The 11,750-nt window shown below is 33.5% G+C and overlaps 1 pseudogene across 1 annotated transcript; it reads left to right on the plus strand.

Annotated features, from left to right (window-relative positions):
- Positions 1-1,429: 1,429 nt before the first annotated feature.
- LOC143606209 (uncharacterized) lies at positions 1,430-5,252 on the plus strand (annotated as a pseudogene). Its single transcript, XR_013148704.1, has 5 exons — positions 1,430-1,783; positions 2,438-2,607; positions 2,987-3,697; positions 4,527-4,740; positions 4,884-5,252. The product of XR_013148704.1 is annotated as an uncharacterized LOC143606209 (transcript).
- The last annotated feature ends 6,498 nt before the right edge of the window (positions 5,253-11,750 follow it).

Raw genomic sequence — 11,750 nt, forward strand, 5'->3', positions numbered from 1 at the left:
TTGTTTTCCAAACTACCAACTCTTGTTACATTTTTGGTTTAATGTGTTTATTTATGGTACATCCTTGTTCATTTGTGCGTAAAAGTTTGTACATTATACTACTTTAATTTCTTTTGTCCATTTTGTTATTTACTTTTAAGTTTTAACCATACACTTTTCATCTTTTATTTTTAAACCCTGTAATTTTCATATTTCACAAGTTTATCACAAAGCATTTTTCATTTTTAACCCTGACACTTTTTCACTTTCAACTTTAATCCTCAATACTTTTCATCTTTTAAACCACAATGATCTATTCCTTTCCTTCGTTTATTTCTTTCTCTTGTCAATTCGATTGCTAATACCAAACCTACCCTTAAAACTAGATGTGCACAAACCGGTTCAAAACAAAAACCGATTTGGGTTGAAACTGGTTCGGTTTGGTCAACAAAAGTCAAAACCGGTTTATGACCTGGTTCGGTTCGAGTCAAAGCTGGTTTCTTGACCAAGTTACACCGGGTTTCGGTTCAGATTTTAACCCGGCCGGTTTCGATGGAGAAAACTACAAACCAGGTATAAACCTACGGTTTCAATCAGTTCCAAACTGATTCCAATATAATGACTTTCAAATTGATTCAGCTTCAGTTCAATTAACCGGTATATTTACCCATCTTTATTTATAATAAAAAAGTCACTAGTTTATCACCATGCTTTGTACCAAGTCACCAAATGCAGATTTGCTTGGTGTCATCTAATGGGCCCACAGGGTTATTATTATTCTCAGTAAACTTGCTACCTCTTCAGCATTCACATATCAATGTAAACCCTCACCTTCCATTATCATCTCTTCATAGTTTTCTTACCCCCTTTTCCACCGCCGCCACCACCACCGCCACCACCACCCCTGCAAATTTCCAATTTTACCCTTCTTGCCCACCACTATCTTTATATGTACAAACCCAAGTTTTGTACACACACCATACTCTTAACAAACCCAAGTTTCTTGACTGTTTCTTGAACATAAACCCACCATCAAACCACCATAAAGTTGTGTTCTTTAGTCTTATCAAGACACCTACACATGGTTCTCAAAAGGGTTTTCAAAGTTTTGACCGTTTTGTCAACTGGGTCAGAATTCTTGACTTATTATAGTCAGATCTTCAAGAATTAGTTGAAAGATTGGATTTTTTTTTAGTTTTGCAACACACCCACTTCTTGTTTCTTGATTTTTAGGGTTTTATTCAAGATTTTTGGTATGCATTTGTTAAGGATTTGGTGTTTTCTAGCTTAAAGTTGTGCAAGATTGTTCCTTTTGACCTAAATATTCATCTTGGGGTTTCAAGAATTGTAGGGTAAATGGTTTATTGTTAGATGTTTGTATTGGGCTGGGTGTTGGCTACAATGCTACTTTAGTAAATTAGGGTTTTTTATTTTTATATTTTTTTATTATTATGTTTTTGGTTCTAAACTTCTAATATGTCCTGTTACTGAAGTGGGCATATTTAGATTATTGTTTCAAACATGGCTGTGAATAGTCAATGTTTTGTGGAATGGAAAGAACAATATGTTTCAAAAGAAAGGGGTAAAAGGGTAGTTCACTATTTCTTGAAAGACGGTTGGGGTGAGTCGGTTTTAGCGGTTGTGGGAACTGAAAGGAGTGTTAGGCATATGTTTTATGTGGTTGCTGCGGAGTTCTTGAAAGCGAACGAGGCTGAGAGTTCGGTCATGGCAGGGTACAGATGGAGGTCAAGGAGAGAGGTTGTGAATTGGCTGACTTCTATGTTATCGAAACAGCATGTGCAAGGTGAACATTTTTGTAAGTTTTTTGAATTCATACTAAGCGGTTGCATACATTGTACCTTGAAATGTTTATAAATTTTCTGCCATTGTTTTCTCCTTTTACTTGAAACTTTTTGTATGCTGTCATGTTCATGTTGAGAAGCTTGTTTTGTAACTTTTAATGATACTTAGTTGGTTTCTATTCTAGGGTTTCTTTTCGGAAGACGTTCTGTATGCAGGGAGAGAGGGGGGGGGGGTTGTAGTGTGAAAGGGTATATATGCCATTCTACGTTTATCGCAATGATCAGTTTTTACTTAAAACGCTTTACATGCTCCCAAAGTCTGATTTCTCTGATCTGAATATTTTGTTGGTTGGAAAGCCTGTTTCGGATTATAAATCGCTACAAAATATCATAAAGATTCGTGATGACGTTTTTTTTGTGTCGGATGATTTTTCCCAATGTTCGGGCGGTCTTTCATAACTATAATTAAAATCTACCAATTTCCATAAATATCTGCTTATTTTGTTTGTTGCATGTTGAATTATGTTTATACGGGGTGTCGTTGTAAAAAGGCGGTTTTGCGGTTTTTCCGATGTCTACAAAAATGTTGTGCATTGTGTTATCTCCATGAAGTTTCTAAAGTAGTAACAAAGTTTATGCTATTTTTTTTAATTCAGAGTCCCCTAAAAGTGATCACATCTCGAGAGTTGGTGCTTCATTTCAAAGTCGTCTTGCAAGAAATTTAAACGCACGGGTACCGGATATAGTGTGGTCAGGTGCAGCTTGGACCTGCGGTAAACAACTCAAACATTTCCCAGCATTTTGCAGAAACGGGATTACAATAGCGGTAAGTTTGTTACTTTTAGTTTACACCATATATTCACTTTCTATATGAATGCCTTTCTTTAAAAAAGTAATTGGTGTCTATATTTACATTATTATCGTGGTTATAATATATTAGTCTTAGTTAACATATATAAATTATATATGTTTCATGCAAAAAATGGACATATGTGAAACCAGAGACGTAGAACAATAAAATGCAAAGGTTTTTTATTTTTATTTTTTTATTATTTTTTTAGATAATATTTAGTTTTCCACATAGAGCTTGTTAGGTTGTACATAGAGAAACAAATATGGTGGTTCTTGTTTTTCATATATTAAATTGTTTGTATTTATTTTTTTTTATATATTTTTCTATGATAATTACATATAAAATTTTTCAGGTACAATCATTTGTTTATGTTATGGCTGAAGAGGAAAAATCTCACCTTGTGTATCTTGAAGATATGTATGAAGACCGAAAAGGTCAAAAGAAAGTTAAAGTCAGATGGTTTCATCACAGTCAAGAAGTACAAGCTGTCGTGACCCTTAAAAGCCCTCACCTAAAAGAGGTTTTCATCACACCTTATGCACAGGTCATCAGTGCCGAGTGTGTGGATGGCCTGGCCCTTGTTTTGGCCCGTGAACATTACGAGAAATGCGTGTTCACGCTTCCGGAAGATTTACTGAACCGGGTCCATCTTTGTTGGAGACAATTTAAAAACAACCGTGTGAAACCGTTTAAAATGAGTAAATTAGGTGGGTATTATGATCAGCCCGTTTTTTCGGTTTTTGATACTGATATTCTTGAAGAGGAAGAGAATAGCCCGGGAGGTAAAAGACCTAGGAGTTCTAGAGTGCGACAGGTGACGTGTGATTCGTCTAGCTTGGATGCGAAGTATGAGATTTTGAGAAGAAAGCTTATTCCAAAGTACGTGAAGAATCGGGGTTCGGATGCCATGTTTTTAAAGGTTAATGAGAAGATAGAATTGTTGTGTTTGGATAGTGGTATTCGTGGATGCTGGTTTAGGTGTACTGTACTACAAGTTACTAAGAGACGGTTAAAAGTACAATATGATGATTTGAAGGAGGAAGGTGGAAGTGGTAATCTTGAGGTATGCAAATTTTTTTTAGTGTCTTCTTTAACTTTGTGGAAGGTGTGTATGGGTCGGTTTTGGGCCAACCGAACTAAATACCGAAAATCTGGTTTTTGTGTTTTTGGAAATCGTTTGGTTTTTACATTGGGTTCGGTTTCGTTTTTCTTGGTTTTTCCATTAGGGCTAGAAAAAATTTGTCCAAAATAATGAATATGGGCCTGAATTGTTTTATTAGTAGTTGTTTATTACACATTTGAAAATATTTTTTTCGGGTTACACCGATTTAATTATTATTTACTTAAAAGAGGTGTTACTGGTTTGGTTCCGTCGTTTTTTTTGGTTGATAGCTTACTGAAACTGAACTGAAAATTCGTTTTTATCAACTTAAAACCAAACCGTCGGTTTTTATTGTGCTCAGTTATTTGGTTTCCTACACTCCCCTGCGTTGTGGTTCGTATATGTGGCGAACTTGAGTGTATGGTAGCGGGTCAAAACTCATAAGGCCTAATCAGGTTTGGGTCAAAACCGGTGAAAGTCTTGGAGGGGTTACACCGGCTTGTGTTGACCCGACAATATTATTTTTTTGTCTAATATTTAGTTGTATAATGTTATAAAAGTGTTATAAAGTACACAATGCATTAATTATAGTTACAAGTAACTATTAGTAAACCAATGTAAATGTAAACCGTTTACGAGGTTTCAAACATCGAGTACTCGAGTAGAAAATGGATGGTCTAACTCTTAATTGTCTGGGCCTTTTTTTTTTATTTAAAATTTATGTATTTCTAGAAGAATATGACAAAGGCTGAAAAAGACGAAAGGGTTTGACTTTTTTTCATTTTTAAAGGAATGGGTTCCGGCTTTTAGATTGGCCATGCCTGATAAGCTTGGGATAAGATGCTCGGGCCGGCCCACCGCAAGGCCCGCTCGTGTGGAAAGTGAAACAAACGATGCTTTCGAGGTTGGGTCCCCGGTGGATGGGTGGTGGAGCGATGGGTGGCGGGAAGGAGTTGTGACCGGAATTGGTGCATCCAATGGAGACCTTCAAGTATATATTCCCGGTACGTTTCTTGATTAAATCTATTAAAAATCTTAGCTTTATATTTTGTCTCATACTTAAAATGACCCGTTTCAACCCGTCACCCAAAAATTCCAAAAACCCTGTTCGTATTGTATTTTTGCTTGACGGGTTTTTTTTTGACAGGAGAAAATTTGTATCTTGAACTAGACAAAAAGAACATTAGGGTTTCAAGAGATTGGGTTGGAGACCATTGGGTTGATCTAGATACAAAACCCCGACATTCTCTCGTTGCTTCCCACCAATATTAACGAAATCAAGTCCGGAAATTTCCCATTTTTATCCAAAGAAAACCCTGAACCTGTTGACCCCGTCAACGGTTCCAACGACAACGGGCAACCTCAAGGTGGTGACCTAGACCAAGATAAAGAAAAAGACCCGAGTTCAGCCCGTGACGATGATTTACAAATTGGTGAAAAAGGCGAGCACGTACACAAGCAAAAACATGGAAGCTTGATTGCCGAAAACCGAATGGCGGTTTATGTAAATAAGTGACAAATTGAGTGTAGATTTGCATTTTTGTTTTTTACTGATTTGTTTTAGGGAACACCTAACTAGGAGAAAGAGAGACACCGTATGGTGGGTGCCTCCAAATTTGTAAGTTTTTTTTAGTAAAATAGCAACTATTTCTTGAGCGGGAATGCTTCGATGACTTGTACATTGTGCATTGAAAGATGTACGTTAGTCGTATGGAAAAAGGCGGGGCCTTTTCATGTACCATTGTTGATTTGGTTATGAACTATGATTGTTGTTTATTATGTTCATGGTAGGGGTGTTTATGGGGCGATTTATTTAATGTTGTAAGGGAGTTTATGGGGGTGATAGCTCAACAAATTGTGCAAACTTGGCTGGTTGGGTTAAACTCGAAATGGAAGCTATTAACCTTGCTTATCGGTTGATTAAGTAACATATTTTAGCTAACTCGCCTTGTTCGGTTGACATTTTAGTAGACCGAGGTCTAAATGCCACCACTAGATTCACATGGTTGTCGGTCGGGGTGAGCATCTCATCGGTTGTACCCGTCAAACCCGTGTACCTGACCCATCAAACCCGTTAACATATATGGATTAAAACCATGTCTGGGTTTGAAAATCATAGCTGTCGGAAATGTCAAAACCTGTTAAACCTGTAAAGTTTAAAAGGCAACAACATTCTTAGAAATTCAAATACTTGATTATCCTTTATTATAGGAAACACAATCGTCATGAACAACTTTCCAAAACCCTAGATATTCCTAACATCTAAACACATTTAAACTGGACAGCTTTTGTGTATTCAACCTCTAAACACAATCGTAGTACGTAACCAGATTGCTTTGAGTGTGTCTGGCTTTGAGTGCCCGGCAGTGTGCCCTGCTTTGGTGTGTTTCCTTTTAAATGCAATAATTTGCAAAAATGGTTCTCATGGTGAACCTGTGACATTCGTCGATTTTGTTTGTATTCATATTGTATCTGAGTTCGTTAACCCGACCTGTTGGTCATTTCGATGTATTATTATTCATTAGTTATTATTAATAAAGTATTTCGACGTTTAGACAAATTTTACAACTTTGAAAGTCCAAGGTTTTTATTATAAATTACTTTAACTTATGTTTTAAAAGAAGCTACAAAGTTCAGGGACTAGATATGAAAGTTATTCAAAATCTACGTATATTATTAAAGCAGGACAATGAATCCACATACCATTCTATTAGACCCTCCAAATAGGTTGCCAAGTGTACAAGTTTCTATTTTTACAAATTCTTCTTCATGAATGATAAAATAAAAAATATGTTGTTGGTAGGAATCGAAATCACTACATTGCTTTTAAAATGCTTGTGGCTTACCAACTCAACTAGGATGAATTGATGTTAGTCTTTTCTTTTTCTTAATTGTTATAGAATCATAACATTCCATTTTGTTTTATTTTTTTAACCACTCGTGTATTACACGGGCCATATCATAGTATTATATTAAAATAATAAAAATACCCCAGCCCACCCCAACCAACGTTTTCACGTTCCTAAATCAATATTATTCGCGTATTGACTTTGGACTATAACGGAAATCATTATTACAAGATTATATTACGTTATAACATCTTGATCTTAATGGAATTAGCCGTGATACCCGCCGGATTTCCGACCAAACGCAATTAACACAAATTAACGCTAATACGCTCCAATTATGATTATAAATAGCATCATAACATTCAACAAAACTCAGTTATAATCTCTAAACTTACTAATATACTTTCAAAAATCGTTAATTTGATTGTCCAAGAATATTTTTCGGCGAGCTCGTGTTCATCATAAAATCTCCATTATTTCGGGTAATTAATATATGGCTTTATTTAGTTTTTGACCCCCTAACATAGAATTAACAAACTTGTGTTTATATATTTTTCATTTCTGACTATATTGCAAAGATAACAAATGGCTTGGTGGTTAGTTCCATACTATAACAACCGCACCATTTTTATTCATTTTTTACATGATTTTTAATTGTTTAAATTAAATATAAAATAGTTAAAATTTAATAATAAAGTCAACAAAAAGTATTTTAAATTAAATAAAAATAGATATAAAAATTATAATTACCTTTTTCACCTAAAAATCCGACTTTCGTTTTCGTTAAAATTCGTTATAAACCCGATTAATATTGTATTATTAATTAACTAACTTGTATCGTTAAAAAATAAGTTTATATCTTTCAAACCTCGCTTAATAAATATTTTAAACCTCATTATTTCGGTCATTAAAATAAATCGCCATCTCTTTAAAGACTCGTTAAAAATCCGTTAAAGCTTAAATTCATATAAATGCCATAAAGTAATAAATATATATACTAAAATAATGCTTAAAGTCAAATTACTTAAAGAATAAAATTCCGAGAGCTAGTCTTGATTTCCTTATATTTTCTTTATAGTTCGTGACGTTTGACCACTTCGGCCTTCTTTATACTCGCTTTCGGTTTTCGTCCAAGTTATCCCCAAACTCAAAAGTGAGTTTTCATAACCCCATTTTAAACCTTTATATTTTTGGGGTGTAGCACATTACAAGTTTTGTTATCGATTGTTATGTTATCAAGTTTAAAACCGATTCAATTGTGTGTCTATCATGTTAATATTATCTATCCAAAACGTTTATGATTATCTTACGTGTAATTATGTGCAACGTGTTTATCGTTTATGGTTGGAACATCAAACATCAAACATCAAAGTGGGAGGGTCCGACGGGACGTACCCGCACCGCCTATGCTATGTCCCGGTTGGAATAAATGGTGGTTATCATTCCCCTAGGTTGGGGCATTATTTACATACTTGTTATCATTTACGTATGGTTGATATTATTGCATGAGACATATGAATCGAGAATTACATATTATATTATATATACTTTAAACTAATTATGAATTCTCACCAACTTAATTGTTGACAAAAATATATTCTTTTCAACGTGCTACAGGTTAAATCGATAGTGTGCTAAGGTTGAAGTCATTAGTATACCTTAGGTTACTTAATAAAGAAGTTGCTTATGACTCGACGGATTATTTATTGTTTTCTTTTATTGTATGAACAATTTGTGTTTTTGCTATGTTGTGAAATGGAATAAATATAATTATTGTCACTTTAATAGCATTACGAGCTTATGAGTGATCTGTACGTTACACCCGGCGTATTCTGCTTAAAGCCGGGGTGTTACAAACCCGTTTAAAACCGGTTCCGAAACCCGCTTTAAACGCGAACTGGCCCATATATAAACGGCCCGGTTCCGGGTTTGAAAATCTTGTCTAAACGGTTCCAATTCAGGTCTAAGGTCGGTCCAGGTCGTACCGATTGCACACCTAACTGCGATGCGCACATTAGAGTTATATTTATATAAAATAGACTAATTATATTAAAACTTATAAAAGAAAAACAGTTATATATTTCCTTTTATAAGAACAATTTTATAATCACTTGCGTTTTTGGTGTGGTAGTGATTTAATGAGTAGTCTTGGAAATTACATTTATAGAGGAGTAAAGTGTCATTTTCGTTTTTGCAGTTTGACAAATAATGTGAATTTAGTCCAAAAAGTTTATTTTTTGCAGATGGACCATACACGTTCTTAATTCTTGCTAATTACCTCCAAATCACTAACGTTGTTAAATTTAATCGTTAAGTCAGGGACAGCCATGCCCTTTCAGTCTTTCTTTATATGAGTAAAGTGCAAAAATTGTCCCCAAGGTTTGGTCACATTTGCGAATTTCATCCAAAAATATTTTTTAATTAGACCCTCGATGTTTCCCAACCATTGTCAATTTCGTCCAAATTTTTAGCTCGGTCTAAATTCGACGTTAACTCAAGGGTGTTACTGATGCAACTCCACCAAATTTCGAACACAAAAGCAAATGAGATCGAACATCTTACGCCATCGTGATATCAAACTCCACAAAGTTTGTGCAGGGCCACATGAACAAACACATGCTTGACCTTTTCCTCAGCCTCTCCACAAATCAGGGATAAAGTCGAACTAGCCGGAATATTCCTTTTCCTCAAGGTGTCGAAAGTCGGCAGTCAACCTAGTACCGCCCTCCATGCCATAGACTTGATTTTCTTCAAAACTAAACCATTCCAATCAAAAACATAACATGCATATTTGAGTGATGAAAAGCCTCTTATTTGTTTTTTAAGTTTTTAAGCCTTCTTATTCTCCATGTTGAAAGTTAAACAACCAATGGCTCTTCATCATATTTTAAGAAATAAAAAACGTAATTCTACAAAAGCATAATTGAATACAATAAAGTCCATTTATGTCTTGTGATATAAAAATTATTGACCGAATTTCATAATTAAATACATAGATGATAACGCTTTTCTTTAGTAACTCCTTACTAATAATCACGTTATTATTCCTAAACTGATCCTTGATCTCTTTCTTTACCTACATGCATGCATGCATATATCTTTGATTTTGTTGGTTCTTTATTTGTTTATAGATACCTATATGAAAATAGCATGTATACAGATACTAGCTTTAGAATACGTGTAACATACGAGATAATCCAAATTATAAAGTTACAAGTAAAGCAAATAATTATATAACGTATATGAAAAAATGTACTACATCTATACTTGTATCTATACTATATGTACATAAATTGATTTTATTTATATCACAAAATGATTTTTTTTAAAAAATGAACTTAATAAAAAAAAGTGCACGTGCAAAATAATACCCGAGAATGTTCTTACTTTTGGAAAATTCATTCTTGGTATCATATGTGTATAATTGAAAGAATTTTAGTTATGAAGCAATTTCAGCAAGAAGACTTCTAATACAATAATAGTTCTGACTACGCAGCCTAAATATAGATAGAGCGTTACCTTTATTGATATATTTATCAACTTACCACCCATAAAAGGAAATGCGAATATTAAATTGTAACGATGGATGATCTTCAAGAACTACGCTTTTTTGAGCTACACCATGAAAAAGATTTTGAGAAGTTTAGGGGGGCTTCTTGACTTTTCCATAATGAAAACATAAAAAATAGCATGTTAACCAATTCAATTTTGTGAATATTTTGCCTCATTTGAGCATAGTTTTGCATGACATGCTTCCCATATAATATTCTGATCACCATTGAAGGAAAAGTTAATGATGACACAAATGTTTCAAATTTGGTAAAAGTTAGAAGTATTGATAAGCCTGTGGGTGGCATGTAGGATGTGTTCGCCATCTTTCCTTAAATTTTAATAGTCGAGAGAAATATAGTTAATTTCCAAATAGCAAACCTTTTGATTATTTCCAAAAATGTCATTGAAAATAAATTTGAAACCCGAATCATGCTTAAAATTCTAACTTTCACCCGTTTAACATTTTCAAGTCAACATTTTGAATTAGTAACAAATTTAATGATAAATCTATTTACAATCTCAAACTTTTAAAAATTACTCAAATTACCCACTTTTGACACATAACAAATTTTGAGCAAAATATATTTTTATATCATACAATCAATTTACCAAATTTTGAGCCAAATGTACCACAAAAAAAACCCCGAAACAATCCTTTATAGAAAAAAATCAAGAATTTATTTTATAATAAACTTTGTTATATTTGAAAGTGATTGTTATATACCATCCTCACATTTTAAAATATATATAGTTTATTAAATTAAGCAAAAAATAAAAGGAAAGATTTAAAGCATATATTTATAATTTATTAATTTATATGACAATTTACAAAATTATAATACTAATAGATAAATGGATTAATTTTAATAAAATGTATTGACTTTTATGCATATATTTATAATTTAGTGGTTAAAAAATTGCTTCGTAAAATGAAAGCATACTCGAGTTTAGTTTTTTTTTTAAATCTTCAGCAATATACATAGTATAATATTTTAATGAGAAAGTCTAATATAGTTTTTAATTTTATGTGAAGATAAGTAAGGGCTTCGTCCTCAAAAGTTTTGGGCCGCATTAAAAAAATTTATACATGTAGTGGGACATTATTATGTAATTTAATTATTTGATCAATTATGTTATTATTTAGTAGAAGTATTCCACACTATGGCCCTCTTGATCTTGGTTCGAATCTTTGTGTCGTGCTTATTAACTTTCCGTATATTTTAACATTCATTTTGGTGTCAACAGGCCGTTTAGCCCAACATGTTAACCAATTTTCTTTAGTGGCCCATAAAATAAACTATTAAATATCACACCACACTCCAAGCCAAATCATTAACGTAAATCTACATTCACAAATTCAATAACACCAAGCCGCCGCCGCCGTTGTCAACAACCCTAAATGGTAACGATTCATTACAATGATAGAGGAAAAAAAATATAATCCCAGGGTAAACATTTTTTAATTCTTGTTTTGTCACATGCATTTTTTCTATCTTGTTTGGGATTATTATTGTGAGAGAAATATGTTTTGATTTTATTGTAAGCTTTCTATTCTTTAACCAATATAGCAGGCTTACTTGTTATCGATTTCATGATGCAGGGAAGTGAAGAAC

Source organism: Bidens hawaiensis, unplaced genomic scaffold, assembly GCF_021521415.1.
Source record: "Bidens hawaiensis isolate Kalapana, Puna unplaced genomic scaffold, B.hawaiensis_p1.1 tig00073576_1, whole genome shotgun sequence".
NCBI lineage: Eukaryota > Viridiplantae > Streptophyta > Magnoliopsida > Asterales > Asteraceae > Bidens > Bidens hawaiensis.